Genomic DNA, 17012 nt, shown 5'->3' with positions numbered 1-17012 from the left:
GAAGACTCAGATTCGGTGAGTTACCCAGGTCTGACATAACCGAGGTGACGCACTCAGCGTCTGAATCCAGAGCTAGTGCAGGAAATACGTCCCAGGCTCTCAGGAGACTGGAGTCCCCATCAGAGGTGCTCCTGCTCCCTGTACTGCTGAGTTCATGTGGGGTTTAATCTCACCCACTACTTTCCTGCCTGTGATGCTCCATGTCCCACTTCTCCGGGGGTGGCCCTCACAGCTGTGTCTCTATACTACACAGTGCCTTATCTCCTCGTGAATTAGACCATGGGGACCACGCTCTTGACGTGTCTAACATCTAGTTATTCACAGAGAGACTCACTACATGAATGGACAATGGCCTGCCCATAGAGGATGATAGAACTGTAACCCCCCATCTGCTGCAACCAGCCCAGGAAGCCAAACTTTAACCCCTGTAGCAATTGGCCTAGAAAGATCAGCACTTAATCAATAGCTGTCAGCTTCTCTAACTTTGGGTCCCACTTCCAATCTAGGATCAACAAGAGAAAGTCAAATATGCGTCAGTAACTGATCAAGTAGGATGCCTGCCTCTAGGATCCCCATGCCAGCAGCCTCCACACACAGCATGTCTGAAGGCTTCTTTTTTGCATTATAAAGCTTCCCCGCTCCTCTGCCTGCCTGAGTGTCTGCCAAACACGGGATGGTGGCTGACTCCATTTGTACAGTGAGCTCTGAATAAATAGCCTTTGCTTTTCTCATTTGGGTGGTCTTTGTTTATTTCCACATCATTTCAGTTTTAACTGGTCTTAAGTCTTTCTCTTCATGCCCTGCCCATCCCTGCCCTTCAGAAAACCTCTGGGGCTCCTAGGTGGCTCAGTTGGTTAAGCATCTGCCTTTGGGTGAAGTCATGATCTTGGGGTCCTGGGATTGAGCCCCAAGTCAAGACAGTTGGGCTCCCTGCTCAGCGGGGGGCGGGGGTCCTGCTTCTCCCTCTACCTCTGCTCCTCTTCCTGCTTGTGCTCTCTAGCTCACTCACTCTCTCAAATAAATAAATAAAATCTTTAAAAAAAAAAAAGAAAAGAAAAGAAAAGGAAAGGAAAGGAAACCCATCACCATTCCCTCTGGCCTGTCCTTCAGCCTCAAATCTGTCCCATTTTTGTAGCAGTAACCCTGAGCATCAGCCTTTTCTTGGCAATGACTCATCAGTTTCTTCATCAGGCTACTCTCTTCCATGGCGAGTGAGACCTCCAATCACTGCTTGACACCCACAGAGGCTCATTTTAGCAGTTGCCATGGCAATAGATGCACACACACACACACACACACACACACACACAGAAAGCAGCTCAAAGCAGCCCAGGAGGGACCTGCCTGCCTCTCAGTCTGCCCTGCTCAACCCCCCTCATCTCCTTGCACCCACCCCACACCTCCCAGAAATGAAAACTGGGTGGGAGGGAGAATTGTCCATGTCAGTCACTCTTGGGTCCTTGTCTAGCACATCCCCCACATTGGCTCTTAATCATTGGCGTCACTTGCTTGTGCAGCCTGGACTGTGTTGCTTAGCAACGAAATAACAAACAAGGTAAATCGAATCTCCATTGAATCTGCGTGAATGGCTCCTTAACAGGGACCTGCTGTTAGTGCTGCGGTACCAAGGTGGGGGTGGGGCTAAACTTTTTAAATGTAGGATTAACACATTCAGTAAAAAGTGGGCAAAGTTTAAGTGTACACCTTGATAACTTGTAACCAACACCCAGAACAGGTTATAGAGTATTTCCAGAACTGCAGAGAATTCCCTCCTGTCCTTCCCACTCAATACTCACTCCCTAGGGACATGAATGTGACTTCCATCACCATCAATCTGTTCTGCTTTTGAACTTCATAGGAATGGAATCAGACAGGGAGGGCCATTTGTGTCTGATTTATTTCACTCATCATTAAGCCAGGGAGGTTTCCCCATTGTGTGTGTGATTCCCTCTACTCTCAGCAACGGAACTGTCAGGGCTTTGAGCTTTGTCTGCCTCCTGGCTTCTCTGCCTCACCTTCGCCACTGAAACTCCTGATGGATGTCCATTTGAACCCAATCCAAGCTCACCAAGCCTCTTTGTAGGCTCTTGCTCATCTCTGCAAGTGGCTGGGGCTGCCGTAGCCTCCTGACCTGTTTTTCCCCATCAATCAGTGTGGCTGAGACCCTGCCTCCCTTGCTCCTACGCAGCCTGAATTAGGGCATCACAGGGCCCAGGCGGCCCAGACAGCAGTAGGCACCAGAATCCTGTCTGCTCCAGACAGTTTCATTCCTTTCCAGTTAGTTCAACTTTTAATTTCTTAAACTGCTTATTTTGAAACAACTTTACAGAAAAGTTGCAATGATAGTGCAGATTCTTCTATACATTTCATCCACATTCTGCAAGTGTTAATATTTTGAACATTTGCTTTACCATTCTTTCTCTCCTGAATAATTTGTGTACATTGATTTTTCTAAACTGTTCGAGAGAGTATATTGTAGACATTGTGCCTCTTTGCCCCTAAATATTTCATTGTATGTTTCAATATTTTTGAGGATATTTTCTTACATAACCACAGTACATTTATCAAAATGAGGAAAGGGGCACCTGGATGGCTGAATTGGTTAAGCCTCCCACTCTAGATTTTGGCTCAGGTCATGATCTCAGGGGCATGAGATTGAGCCCCACATCTGGCTCTGAGCTCAGGGAGGACTCTGCTTGGGATCCTCTCTCTTTCTCCATCCCACCACCCACTCATGCTCTCTCTCTAAATAAATAAAATGTTAAAAAAAAAAAAAAAAGAGGCGGGACCCCTGGGTGGCTCAGTGGTTGAGCATCTGCCTTCAGCCCAGGGCCTGATCCTAGGGTCGAGTCCCGTGTCAGGCTCCCTGCATGGAGCCTGCTTCTCTCCCTGCCTGTGTCTCTGCCTCTCTCTCTCTCTCTCTCTGTCTGTCATGAATAAATAAATAAAATCTTTAAAATATAAATAAATAAATAAATAAATAAGGAAATTAACATTGGCATACTGGTATTATATAATTACAACCCTTATACACATTCTGCCAATCAGCTACTGATGTGTTTGTGAAAGTTGCAGGATTTTTCAAATTTTTATTATGGTAAATTATATATCACATAAAATTTACCATTTTAACATTGATTTTAAAATATTTTCAATAATTTAAAAAAAGTTTTTACTTTAATTCCAGTTAGTTAACACACAGTGCTGTATTAGTTTCAGGTGTACAGTAATAGTGATCCAATACTTCCATACATCACTAGGTGCTCATCACAACAGGTGCACTCCTTCATCCCCAGCACCTATTTCCCCCACCCCTAACCACTCCCCTCTGTAACCATCAGTTTGTTCTCCATAGCGAAGGGTCTGTTTCTTGGTTTTCTTCTTTCTCTCTCTCTCTTTTTTCCCCTTTGCTCATTTGTTTTGTTTCTTAAATTCCACATATGAGTGATATCATATGGTATTTGTCTTTCTCTGACTTATTTCACTTAGCATTATACTCTCTACCTTTAACCATGTGGTTGCACGGGTCTTGAAATGGCAAGATTTCATTTTGATTTGTTTGATATTGCCTCACAAATTGAGGTTCTGAGTTTTTGGCAGGAGCAGCACTGAGTGACATGCCCTTCTGTGGCATCATGTCAGAGGCTCATGTTGTGAATGTGTCCCATTACTGGTGATGCTAATTTTGATCACTTGGCTAAGATGACTGCCAGGTTTCTCCACTGTAAAGTTATTATTTTTTCCCTTTTATAGTTCATACCCTGTGAGGAGTGAGATTGTATACAAATCATGTTTTTCATTAAACTTTCACCCACTGTTTCAGCATCCATTGATGATTCTCTCTGACACAATTACTGCTATGGTGGCAAATGGTATTTCTAATTCCATCATTCATTCAACATTTATTCTCTGATATTCAACCATAGGAAAGAGCTTTCTCTTCTCCCCAATTATTTTTTCATTTATATAATTATATCAGGAGGCATTTGTGGATTTTTACTTTAGACGATTATTGCAATAGAATAAAATGAGAATTGCCATAATTCAGTACTATCATTATTGTTGGTCATATTATCCCAGATTTGCCCAAAGGGAGCTCCTCAAAGCTAACTGTCTTGGGTTCTTTTGATAAGTTCCTATTATTCTTTGAGCACTTCCTCGCTGTCTGGAGGGATTACAGGACTGGTTTCATCTGTATCTTTCCATCTGAGCCCTAAAATTAGTCATTTATCCAAGGATCTCTGGTTTCCTTTAATGGAGAATTATATTGAGGACGCCAGATCTGGGTGTTGGGTAAGCTTCAAGACCGTCTTAGCTGGTAGAATTTCTGAGGCGTCTTCACCTGGACATACCAGCATTAGCTGCATGACACTTTCACTCTTTGCAAGTGCCTTTACATACTAGTTCCTATTCTCAGTTGACTGCTAAATTATAGACATTTAAAATTATCATTTTTTTCTGGGTAGTGGGTTACAATTGATTTCTTTTCTTTAAATGTATGTATTCACATATTATTTTCTTGTTGCTGCTGTAACAAATGATCACGAACTTGGTAGCTTAAAACAGCACCAATTTATTATCTTACATTCATAGAGGTCAGAAGTCTGAGATGGGCTTCACTACCTGTTCTGGAATCAGGGTGTTTGTAGGACTGAGTTCTTCCTGGGGACTCAAGGGCAAAAGCTCTTTCCTTGCCTTTTCCACCTTCTAGAAGCTGTCAGCCTTCAGTGACTTGTATCCCTTCCATCTTCAAAGCTAGCAACCGTATGGCTGGGACCTCTGTTTCTGTGGTCACATCTACTTCTTTTGGCTCTGCTCCTCCTGCCCTCTCTTCCCTGTGATCACACTGGGCCCACTCAGGTAATCCAGGATAATCTCCCATCTTCAGAACCTTAACTAATCACGGGGGCTGGTGGGTGAGGAGGACATCTGCAGAGGGCCACTACACAACCATAATGTATTTTATATATTGTTAAATCATGAACATGAATTCTGTTGCTAATAACAGAAACAGTTACAAGAAAGAAGGCCCAGATGGACAGGGGCCCCCTTGCTCCCCCCTGGGACTCTTGCTGGTGTGTCCACCAGCTCCTGAATCATCCCTGCCATTTGGCTGGACGACAGCAGAGGTAGCAAGGTGTGACAAGGTGTCTGAGCTGGCCTCCAAGGAGAGGCCCCAGGATCACCTCTCAGGCAAATGGCTCCAGACTGGGCGTGGGGGGGGTGGGGCTCTCCTTCCAACCCCCAGCTCCCAGGGCCAGAAACCCTCCTCTTCTGGTCTCTGAGACTCCTCCCACTGGCACGCGTTTTAGAGGCAAAAGCAGGACACCCTGAGGTCGCGGGCCCCGGTTCCCCTCGAGCAGATGCGCTGCAGGTAGACGGTGTGGCCTGAGCGTCTTGGCCCCCCCGTGGGTCCCCACGCCTGGGCGCCCTCCCCGGCGCCGCCCTCCCGCCCCGCGCGCGGCGCCCACCCGGCCCGGCAGGGTCCCGCGTGTCCCGGGCGCGCCTCGCCCCCCCCCCCCCGCCCCCGGCTCTGGGCCGCCGGGTTTCTGCTTCTCCCGCGAACCTCCGAGTCCCTACTGCGAGGACATTTGTATTTGCTTTTCTCTCCCAATACAAATATTGCTGTTTTTCGAACCTCCTGCCCCCTGCGGTCCCTTGGATTCGGAGCCAGGTCTCTCGGAGTCAGGGCGGATTCCGCTGACTCGGCTCCGATTCGTGCTCGCCCCCCCGCCCCCCATTCCGGGCGGCCCTTGGCACCCAGCTCCCCAGGGCCCCGGGGCGCCCCCCGCCCCAGCCTGAGGTCTGCGGGGACCCGGGAGGGACGGGATCCGGGGCCAGGTGCCGGGGGGCTGAGCCGCAGGTGGCTGCCGCCCGCACCCCTGACAAGCCCTCTCCCAGATTCTAGGTTTTCGCCCGGGGAGTAAGGTTAAGGTTGGTTTCGGGGTCTCTCGGGGCCGCTGGGTGTACCCGTCACCCTTTCCCGCACCGCAGCCCCCGCGCGCTGGGCGGGCGCGTCCACGCAGCCGGGCCCGGACCCTCCTGGGCGCGCGCACACCTGCGAGGCCCCGCGGCCGCCTTCCTCCGCCACCCGCGGCTCCTCCGCCACCCGCTGTCCGCCCCGACCCCCCCCCCCCCCCGCCGTCGTGGGGAGAAGGAGGAGACAAGGGCGGCGGGAGGCTGGAGGCCCGAAGGAGAGTTAACGCGGCCGAGAGCCGCAAGGTCTTTGCAAAGCGATTTCTTCTCGCGCTCAGAACAGAAGTGACAGACGATACCCAGCCCGGCGGCTGCGGCACCCTCGCCAGCTCGGAGAGCAGCTCCTTTCACCCTCTTCATTGAGGTGCACCTCACAGCTGCCGTCCATCCACTTAAAAGGGGCAAGTCGGCGGTTCGGCGTATTCACCGCGTTGTGCAGCATCGCCACAGTCCACCCCGGAGCGTTTCCCTCTCTTAGATGGGAACCGGCGCCCACAGCGGCAGCCACTCTGGGCCTGCTCACCCACCAGCCCCCGCACACTCTGATTCTTCTGTCGCGGTAGATTTGACTATTCTGGACACTTTCTGTAAATGAAATCATGGAATCTGTGGTCTTTGGGGTCTAGTATCTCACTTAGCATAATGTTTTCAAGGCTCATCCGCGCTGTGATACATGTCAGTACTTTATTCCGTCTTATAGCTAAATAATATTCCATTGAATCGGTAGAGCCCATTTTAATTCTCCATTCATTAGTTGATGGGTTTTTGGGTTGTTTCTGCTTTCTGGCTATTATGAATAATGCTGCTGTGAACATTTAGTATAGATTTTTGTGGACTTATGTCTTCAATTCCCTTGGCTCTACACCTGGGAGTGGAATTGTTGGGTTCTATGGTAACTTCAATATTTCAAGGAACCATCAAAGACCTAATTTTAGCTTTTTGGGGAAGAAAAAAGAGGGGCCGGTTCAAAAAATAGTTGAATAGATCTGCAATGGCTGCTGGATAAATCACCTCCCACTTGTTGACAGAGAACCTTCTCTACAGAAAGCATATGGCACGGAAAACTATGAGAGGAGTTGTTCACTGTATGGTGTGGAGTAAGTCAGAGCCCAGGGAGGGCAGGATTCAGTGAGGACACATCCCCCACCCCGAGAGAAGGGAGACAGACATCCCTATCCCAGCTGTCACCTGTCACAGGGGCTTTAAACATGCGGCGTGCAGAAATCCACAGGCACAGCCAGCAATGACTGCTTGGGGTGGGGGTCCTGGTGAGGTTGTGGGGAGGAGTGCAGCCTTACAGCTGAAATAATATTTGCCTCCACCTCCACGAGAGTTTGCAGCAGGGAGGAGAGAACAGCATGGATTAATGCCTAGCAGTGTGACAGTCCTGATGCACTTGGCCCTGGTGAAAGGATAGGAGTCGGGAGTTGGGGGGAAGGGCCCAGGGGAGTAAACTGAGGCCCGATGTCAATGGCACGGCTAGGAGTTTGAACTTGAACCTTCAGGCTCTGGGATCGATCTGTCCCAGGATTCTGGGCTGGGCAGGGTGGTCAGCCTGGGTCCTGGAGCCATGTTGTTGGCAGAGGGGAGAGAGGGAGTTTCCCAGGCTGCCATCAGGAGCGAGAGTGAGGTGGGGAAAGGCAGGAGGGGGCCACTGAGGGACATCCACAGGACTTTATGAAAGGCGGGAGTTGTGGGGGAGAGAGAGAGCCGCCTGAGTCATAAGTGCTTTGGTTTTTCAGGTCTGAGTCATAAGTGCTTTGGTTTTTCTAGGGAGAAAGAAAGGCTTTGACGTTACAGCCCCTGGGACACACACAGCTGCTGAGCCAGTAACCGCCTGTTTCACCCAGTTGAGTTCCCATAGGAAGATAGCTTCACATGGAAACTCAGGATTTTTAGAAAGGCTTGCAGCTTCATTTGGTTTGGGACAAAGCCTTCACTGTCTGTGTCCGTCAGGTGGGGGTGTATATGCCCTTCTATAATGGGACACGCTGGGACCCCTTCTGTACCATACACCACCCAACCCCAGGCCCAGCTCCACATTACAAATCCCTCTAGGCTCCTTCTCACTGGCAATGTAAGGCCCACCCCAGGGTCAGCAGAAGTGTGAAAAGGAAATTCTTATCTCCAGAGTCATCCTTTTTCCTCCTCCTTTTCTTGTTTCTCTGTTTCTGGGTTTCTTCTCTCTACTCCCCTGTTCTTTGGGGGAGAACCTGGAACACTCTGGCTGCCCAGTGTTCCCTGCAGGACCTGTGCCTCTGCTGGTGTCATTTCTCCCCCAGCAACAAGGCCCTGGGCTCAGACATAGCCTGAGGTTTGCAGAAAGTGCCCTGGTGTTGGAGAAAAAAATCATTCCCTAAGGCCGGATGGAGGCCGAAAATCCAGGGTGGGAGCAACACAGAGGCAAGCCAGAGCAATTGGAGGATGCCAACACCCTTGCTGTGATTTATACTTCACTTCATTACTTACCCTGGGGAGACAAGTTCACAGTCAGGGAGGACTGCTAGCACAGAGGCTTCGAGTGGGAAAGAGCATGATGAATTTGGTGAGACTGAGTAATTGGGACAGGTGTGGGGGCAGTTTCTCGACCTTGACGTTTTTTGCCTGACACTTTTTCCCTGGGGAATTCCTGGAATTAGCTCAGACTACAGAGGTGGTCAAATGTTGGCGTGGCTCTGGTCCCCATGTGAGCATCGCTCCTTATTGCCAGAGAGGTGACAAGTTCGGCAGTCTATGGTGACAGGACGGTTGAGCTGGAACTGCACACACAAGGATTATCCTCTGTGCCTGTACTCCAGGGACCTCCCGGCACTCTGGTGCTAGTTGACAGTTATGTTCAAGGTTGCCCACATCCTTTTGAGAATTGGATCCTTTCATAATTTTACAACATTATGAAATGTTTAGACATCAGGACACCCAGGGGAGTTGACACACGATTAGATAATAATAGTGTATTTTAAAATAGCTAATGGATTCCATGTTACTTTTCTGTTAGTTGATGGTTAAAATCCCCATAAAAACCACAGGGTCGGATTTCTCTGAATCATCTATAAGTGGTTTCTGATGGTTTTAAAATAAGGATTAACTACATCAAAGCTGGAGTCAATGCGAGCTTCTAATCCAAAATAAATCTTTAGCTTAATTTCATCCAGTTTCAGATCCAAAAGCTAATTTAATTAATATTTATATAAGCTTTAAACATTATTAACAGTAGAGTGGTGCATTGTTACAGTCACAGCCCCCCGATGAGTAGCGTCTCTGTGCCCTTTACTGCTTTAAAATATAACTTTGCTGCTCCCCCTTAAATCAAGCCATAAGACTTATTTCTCCAACCCTTGACCTTGGGCTGGCCTGGCAACTTGCTTTGACCAACCGAATGCAGCAGAAATGACATAGTGCAACCTATAAGACTGGGCCTTAAGAGAGATTGTGAATTCTCTTGTCAATCTCTTGGAACACTCGGAGACCACGTGGAGGGCAAGGCCCAGCTGACTGCCATACCAAGGCCCCAGACATGTGAATGAAGCCACCTTAGACTTCAGCCTCAGCTTCTCTCCAAGCTGTCTGAACTCAGGTGGCCAGCAGAAACTTGAGAAACCATACAATTAGTGGCGTGAAGTCACTAAATTTTAAGGATGTTTGTTATGCAGCAGGAGCTAACCAATACAAACAGCACCCTAAATGGTGACAGAACCGTGTCCTTTTTCTATGAAAATTGACACTGTCTCTAAAAACAAATGAGAAAGTCTCCCACTTTCCAGAACAGTAAGGTAGGGTTTCTTCCTTTGAAAAAAAAAAAAAGCAGAGTTATTCAAGAAAGTGTGTGAATTTAGATTTAAATGCTGAACTATAATAATGCTTACCCATTAAGAACAAGAAAACTGAGTTTTATTATTTAAACTAAGAGATAGTTTAGGGAGAAAGAAAAAGAAATTGCTAAATGAGTCCAGTGATTGACTCTCATTTTCTCCTTATTGGTGCTTTGCTTGCTTTCAACTAAAAGGAGTTGGGATCTGCTGTCCTTTGCACTTGGCTTTGGATTAGCAAAATTGTGCTCTTCCTTTCTGTCACTTTCTGATGCTGACACTTCCTTCCTAGTAGCTCTCATCACACTAGTAGACTCTGGGCTCTTAAACGGGCCTCACCACCTTTCTCTCTTACTGGGATTTAATGGAAACAATATCAGGGTGTCAGAAGGGATCTCTCTGCTGTTTTGTTGAAAAAGAAACATATATTGACTTCTTTCATGGGGTTGCCTTGAGATTAAGGAATTTGATACCACAAGTTATTTCTCCATTCACTGAATACTGAGCAATAAGTATCCAAAGAAAAAGAGCAAGTTAAAGAATTATTGTTCAGACTTTTGGATATTTGTCTCTATGTATTTTAATTATTTTAGATATTTATATATTATAAAATAAACATTTGATTTTGCTGCACAGTTCGATATGTTTTAAATATGTGTAGATGTGTGTATTGACCACCCACTTCAGCTCCAGGAACACTGCCATCGCCCCAGGAAACTTCCTCGTGTACCCTGTTGTCAAGCCCTCACAATCCCCAGCTCCCGGCAACAACAAATCTGTTCTTTCTTCTTCCAGTTTTGCTTTTCCAGAATGTCGTATGAATGAGATCATGTTGTATGTGACGTTTTGAGACCAGTTTCTTTCACTCATGCATCCATGTTTTGGGGCGTCTGAATACTTTGCTCCTTTTTATATCTGAGTAACATTCCATTGCCTAGGTATATCACTGTTTGTCTATCAGCTCACCCATTGAAAGATGTTTGGGTCGTTTCTTACTTGGGGCAATTATGAATAGGGCTGCTGTAAATGTCTCTTCATTTTGTTTGTTTGTTTTTTCTCTGCACCCAGCGTGGAGTTCGAACTCATGACCTTGAGATCAAGAGTCCCACGTTTCTCCAACTGAGCCAGCCAGGTGCCCCAGTGTCACTTCATTTTAATTCATAAAACGGGAATGCTGTTTACTTCAAAACTGCTTTATCAGCAGAAATATTAAACTGTACTTTGCAATATTTTGATTTTTATTTAAAATGTTTATTCCAGGGGCACCTGGTTGGCTCAGTTGGTTGAGCATCCAATTCTTGGTTTTGGCTCAGGTCATGAACTCCTGGGTGGTGGTATCAGCCCCACATATGGCTCTGTGCTCAGTGGGGAGTCTGCTTGAGATTCTCTCTCCCTCTCCTGCCCGTCCCGCTCATATTCTCTCTCTCTGAAATAAATAAATAAATCTTTGAAAAAATATAAATAAAGTATTCCACTAGTTTCAGGGTGTTAAATGAGCATCTCCTTTGCATAATCACTGTACTAAATAAATATATTTATTTTTTAATTTTTTCTTTTTTTTTTAAAAAAGATTTTATTTATTTAATCATGAGAGACACACACACACAGAGAGAGAGGCAGAGACATAGGCAGAGGGAAAAGCAGGCTCCATGCAGGGAGCCCAATGTGGGACTCGATCCCAGGTCCCCAGTATCGTGGCCTGGGCTGAAGGCGGCACTAAACCGCCGAGCCACCCAGGCTGCCCTACTAAATATATTTTTATTGAAGAACTACCATAACTTAATATGCACCCACAAATTTTATTTATATATTTATTTAAAGAGTTCATTTATTTATTTTATTTTAGAGAGAGAGAGAGAGTGCGCACGAGCAGGGGGAGGGAGAGAGGGAGATGGAGAATCTTAAGCAGGCTCCGTGCCCAGTGCAGAGCCTGACACAAGGCTGTATCTCACAACCTTGAGGTCATGATCTGAGCGGAAACCAAGAGTCAGGTGCTCAATTGACTGAGCCACCCAAGTGCCCCTGCAACCACAAATTTTATTTCATTTGTTTTAATTCCAGTGTAGCTAACATAAGTGTTATATTAGTTTCAGATGTACCATCCAGTGATTTAGCGGTTCCATATATTACTTATCGCTCATCAAAATAAGTGTACTCTTAATCCCCTTCACCTAGTTCACCCATTTCCCTCCACCTCCCCTCTGATAACCATCTGTTTTCCATAGCTAAGAGTCCATTTTTTTGTTTGTCTCTTTCTCTCTCTTTTTCCTTTGTCCATTTGTGTATGACTGGACCCCTGGACCCCAGGATCACACCCTGAGCTGAAGGCAGATGCTCAACTGCTGAGCCACCCAGGCATCCCTGGCTGCCTCATTCCTATTCTTTCTTTTAAATTTCAGATGTACAGTATGATGGTTTGATTTACATACACTGTGAAATGGTCGCCACAATAGGTTTGGTTGACATCCATCACCTCATATAGATAGAATAAAAAGAAGAGGGTGAAAATGTCTCCTGTGGGGAGAGCTCTTTGTATCTACTCTCCTGCCTTTCCTGTATACCCCAGAGCAGTGTGAACTGAAGACCTCATGTTGTGCATGACATCCCCAGCAGTTATTTCTCTTATAACTGCAAGGTTATGCCTTTTGACTCCCTTCCTCCAACTTTCCCTCCTCCCATCTTCAGATCTTTTTAGCTGCATTTCAACATGTAATATAACTTATTTCCTTTTACAGTGTTTTTGTTGTTTGAATTAACAATAAAAAAAATCCTGGGGTGCCTGGCTGGCTCAGTTGGTAGAGTATGTGACTCTTGATCTCAGGGTTTTAAATTTGAGCTGCACAGTAGGTGTAGAGATTACTTAAAAGTAAAGTAAATCTTTTTTAAAAAGATTTATTTATTTATTTATTTGAGAGAGAGAGAGAGAGCACAAGCGGGAGGGGCAGAGGGAGAGGAAAGAGAATCCCCAGTAGACTCCTTGATGAGTGTGGAGCCCAATTTAGAGCTCAATCCCACAACCTTGAGATCATGACCTGAACTGAAACCAAGAGTTGGACACTCAACCTAGTAGGCAACCCAGACGCACCCTCCACCCCAAGAAAAATCCTAAAAAAAAAAAAAAAAAGAATCCTGAATACTGAATAACTACAGGAAATCTAACAAATTAAAGTTACAAAGAGAACCAAACTTAAGTTCTCTGAATTGTTTCCACATGGTAAATAAACTAAATAAGACTCCATCACCAAATCGAAAGTCAAATTACTGATTTAGTTGCCCATGTTAAGGTTGATGTGACATGGCTGACCTTCCAATAGGTCAGATTCTCTTAAGGGTCCCAAAAATATCAAACACCAGATATGTACAGATTTTACCCAACAGATTTCATCTTCAGACTATGTTTTTGAGATGTACCTGGCTGGCTCAGTCAGTAGAGCATGTGAGTCTTGATCTCAGGGTTGTTAGAGCCCCAGCTGGGTAGAGATCAGTTAAAAATAAAATTTAAGGATACAATGGGGATCCCTGGGTGGCGCAGCGGTTTAGTGCCTGCCTTTGGCCCAGGGCCCGATCCTGGAGACCCGGGATCGAATCCCACGTCAGACTCCCGGTGCATGGAGCCTGCTTCTCCCTCTGCCTATGTCTCTGCCTCTCTCTCTCTCTCTGTGTGACTATCATAAATTAAAAAAAAAAAAATTTTTTTTTAATAAAAAGGATACAATGGTTTTGAGTGTCAAAAGTTTTTGATACTTAATTCTAAATCCTCCCAGACTAAACGATATTTGTGCACAGGAGAGGAGGATAGTCAGCCCCCTGGCTCATTGAGGCGACTACGGCCAGGGGCTTCAGGCAACTATGAGCCTGAATATCACGGATTAAGGCTGGGTCTCTTGGTGCCTCGCAGTTGTGCTGGGAGCCCTGTCTACAGCTGTTCTGTCAGTGAATCCATAATTTCTAGAAGATGCATTGGTGTGGCCTGAGTCCCTATGCTCCAGTTACACATATTCCTGACTTCAAATACTTTTGACTTTGATATGTAAATGTCTGTTCATTTCAACACAAAATAATTTAAAACTTATTGGAATCTTGCTTTCTCTTATTTTTTTTTCAGACTACACATAACTCCTATAGGTATTTAAAATGCTCTCCAGGGGCTCCTGGATGGCTCAGTGGGTTAAGGGTTTTAGTGGCTGCCTAGGCTTAGGTCTTGATCCTGGAGTCCTGGGATGGAGTCCCACATCAGGCTTCCTGCTCAGCGGGGAGTCTGCTTCTGCCTCTTGCTCTGCCCCTCCCCACTGTATTTTCTCTCTCTCAAATAAATAAATAAAATCTCAAAAAAGAATTGCTCTCCAACTCAATTCTGCAAATCACACACACGTACCAATTTACAGGTTTTCCCCTAGCTGAGGCCTGGTGAGAAGGCTGCATGAGCTATGTGGTGCATGTTCTAATACTTGGAGCCAGTGTCTGTGGCATTGATTAGAAAGACTCTTGTAGGGACGCCTGGGTGGCTCAGGGGTTGAGCATCTGTCTTTGGCTCAGGGCGTGATCCCAGGGTTCCAGGATGGAGTCCCACATCGGGCTCCCCGAGGGAGTTTGCTTCTCCCTCTGCCTGTGTCTCTGCCTCTCTGTGTCTCTCATGAATACATAAATAACATTTTTTAAAAAAAAGAGAAAGAAAAAGCGTCTTGTATATGTAACTAAGTTAAGGATCTTGAAACGAGATCTTCAATAATAATCCAGGAGGGCTGTATATCTGACATGTGTCCTTCTAGGAGGCAGAAGAGAAGAAGCTACAGACACAGAAAAGGTCATACGAAGGTGGAAGTGGAGACTGGAATGAGGCAATAGCAGGATCAGGACCTCCTTGAGCCTCTAGAAGCTATGAGTTCTGGGGAAGGATTCTGGCCTTAGAGGGTGGACTACCCAGCCAGAATTCTGGTCTCCAGAACTCTGAGATAAGGCATTTCTGTTATTTTAAGCTGCTGTGGCAGCCCCAGGAAACTAACGCAGGTGTGTTCGGGGCACACCTGGGTGAGGTAGGTTTCAGTGTGTATGTGAAGACTCTTGAGTTGCAAGTGTAGAAATCTAGTGACACTATCTTATTCATAAGAGAGTCACTTGTAAGGATGTGAGAGTCAATACTAGAATTGATCATCAAGAAAAGATCACAAAGGGATGAGAACCAGGACCTAGAATGCTGGCAGGACCCTGTTTATCTTTGTGTCTGCTTCATTGTTTTATTTTTATTTTTTTATTTTTTAAGATTTTGTTTATTCATAGAGACACACACACACACAGAGAAAGAGAGAGAGGCAGAGAGAGAAGCAGGCTCCATACAGGATACCTGACGTGGGACTTGATCCTGGGTCTCCAGGACCACACCCCAGGCTGCAGGCGGTGCTAAACTGCTGCGTCACCATGGCTGCCCCATTGTTTTATTTTTAAATATGGCCACCTTATTGGTCCTGTATGTAGGTGGTACTATTCTAGCCACACAGGGAAACTGGCTAGTTTTCATTCACCCCAAAACCAACTTGGAAAACTCAGCCCCCCACCTCCAGTTTGATTCACCATGGTGCTGGGGGCAAGCTTTGCCACCTAAACCTGGCTGCCAGGTGCCTATGTCTCTGAATCAGGACGCTGATTCTTTGAGAAACGCAGATGCTCAGTGGTGTCTACCAGTAGCAGCCACCTTTTTGTGCTCTGTTGTATCAGCTACTGCCCCCTCCCCATGCTGCCTAAAAAACCCAAAATGAAGTACCTGGAAATAACATTTATTTGCACCGATCTGCAGGGCAGCTGATCTAGGCTGAGCTTGGCTGGACAGTCCTGGGGCTCAGGTTCAGGGGATGACGGCTACCAGGGAGAAGCTCTTCTCATGGTGATGGCAAAAGTACAGGAGGGACAGCTCAGAACGGCAGGCATGCTTCAAGCCTTTGCTTGCATCATGTGCGCTAACACCCTTTTGGCCAAAACATTATATTGCTGAGCCTTGCATTGGTGGAGTGGGGAAGTATACCTATTATGGAGGTTAGGTGGGTAGGAGAGGAGTTTTGAACAATAATCTGACCTTTCACATGGTACAAGATTTTCAGTAATGGAACCAAATGACCAAACATAATACCACTGTTAATCTGACACCTACCATTTTGCACCCCCCCAATGTACTAGAACACGAAGTTCTTAAAACAACATACCAAGACTCCTGCCAAAAATGTTTGGATTGAACCTTGTTAAGACTTTGAACCTAACTTCCAGTACATAGGAGATGTAAGGAGGGGTAGAAGGATAAGTTGAGTGGATACTCTATGAGTTATCGATTGCTGAGTAACAAATTACTGCCCCCCCAAACTGAGCTACTTAAACAACAATGAACAGTAAGTATTTCACACGGTAGTGCAAGAGAAAGCAAGAAGGCCAGGTATGACCTAGTCTCAGAAGGCATAAGCTGTCATTTTTGTTCATTCTGTTTGTTAGAAATAAGTCAGAGTACAGCCATCTTTTGAATCAGGAGAATCAAAGAATTTGTGGACATATTTAAAAATTACCACTGGGGTTATTTTAGGTGAAAAGAGAAAAAGAGATCAAAAGCAATGTTTCACATTCCTGACTGGATTCCTAGATTTTTTTTTTTAAGCCCTAAAAGTAATTTGGGAGCCAACTGGGGAAACTTGGATGTGAAATAAGTATTAGATGAATTAGGGAATTACTGATAATTTTCGTAGGTGTGACAAAGGTGTTGTGGCAATGTGGAAGAAGGTCCTTATTCTTAGAAGATGCGGATGGAAGTATTTAGCAGTGAAATGGCTTGATGTTTGCAACCTGTTTTCAAAAAGGTGGAAAAAAAAAGTGAGAGAGATAAAGCAAACGAGCCAAAATATGAACACTGGAATCTCAGTGGAGAGTACATATGTGTTCATTGTACTAATTCTTGACTTTTCATACTTTCAAAATTCTTAAAAATTAAAATGCATAAATATATAAGGATAATATGGGTCTGGGTGAAGTTCTCCAATTCAAGGCTGAGGAATTAGGTTGTCATCCTTGGCTTGCCCACAAGGAAAATGAGAACTTTCATCTTTAAGTAAATGTTCTTCTCTTATCTAGTATTTCTGGCCAGTGGGTGTCTCACTAGCTTCAGGGAACATTCTTTCTGAAGGAGACCCACAAAGAAATCCCTCGTATGTGTGGCGCTCCCTCTGTTAAGCCAGGCTGAGAAGCCACCATGAGGAT

The 17012-nt window shown here is 45.7% G+C and overlaps 1 protein-coding gene across 1 annotated transcript in view; it reads left to right on the top strand.

Annotated features, from left to right (window-relative positions):
* Nucleotides 1-5349: 5349 nt before the first annotated feature.
* CMBL (carboxymethylenebutenolidase homolog) overlaps nt 5350-17012 on the top strand; it is a 46407-nt gene continuing 34744 nt past the window's right edge. Inside the window, exon 1 of the mRNA XM_072752698.1 lies at nt 5350-5374. The gene's annotated coding sequence lies outside the window, so the exon portion shown is untranslated. The remainder of the gene's footprint in view (nt 5375-17012) is intronic.

Source organism: Vulpes vulpes, chromosome 3 (genome assembly GCF_048418805.1).
Source record: "Vulpes vulpes isolate BD-2025 chromosome 3, VulVul3, whole genome shotgun sequence".
Classification (NCBI taxonomy): Eukaryota; Metazoa; Chordata; class Mammalia; order Carnivora; family Canidae; genus Vulpes; species Vulpes vulpes.
This window is presented reverse-complemented; position numbering and strand designations above follow the sequence as displayed.